This window comes from Penaeus monodon, chromosome 27 (genome assembly GCF_015228065.2).
Source record: "Penaeus monodon isolate SGIC_2016 chromosome 27, NSTDA_Pmon_1, whole genome shotgun sequence".
NCBI classification, from domain to species: Eukaryota; Metazoa; Arthropoda; class Malacostraca; order Decapoda; family Penaeidae; genus Penaeus; species Penaeus monodon.
The window spans coordinates 26,810,774-26,811,446 of record NC_051412.1 but is presented as its reverse complement, the minus strand read 5'-3'; positions in this window follow the sequence as shown (position 1 = coordinate 26,811,446).

The following is a 673-nucleotide window of genomic DNA, read 5'->3' as shown; positions in this document are numbered from 1 at the left end:
CTGCAAAGGTCAAGAAACACTGGTTTGTATATGTTAATCGTATGTTAAATGTTTTTAGTTGGAGGTACTGTAGATTAAGACACAGTTCACTGGCCATGGGGCGCATAAAATTGAAATTGGATGACTTGGAGGAATAAAATTAAATTAACAATGGAAAATCTCACTCTTAGTTTGTTACAGTCTTTTTTGTACGTCTGAAATTTCAGAAAACTTAAGAATACCTCTATAGTACTCTCTGGTATCCCCCTCCTTGGTGACCTAAGCAAGTGTATTATATTGCTTAATTAATGGTTAACCAAGGGTTGTGTAAGACACATTGTGTAAGAAATTGTTCTAGCGTTCTCTATTGTTGATGTTAGCCACACTGTGTATTTTACAGAAATATTAATTTGTCTTTTCTGAGATATTGCCTTGTTGCCTTTTTTTCTTAATTGTGTGCTTAATTAATGGCTAATCAAGGGTTGTGTAAGCCACACTTGATAAATTGTTCTAGCGTTCTCTACTGTTGATATTAGTCACGCTATGTATTTTACAAAAATATTAATTTGTCTATTCTGAGATATTGCATTAATGTTGTCTTTTTTTCTTGTCTCGAATATGACTAATCTAACTAATATTACTTTATATTTTTTTTTTACGCCAGTGCTTTCAGCATCATGGTTCAGACTTTAAA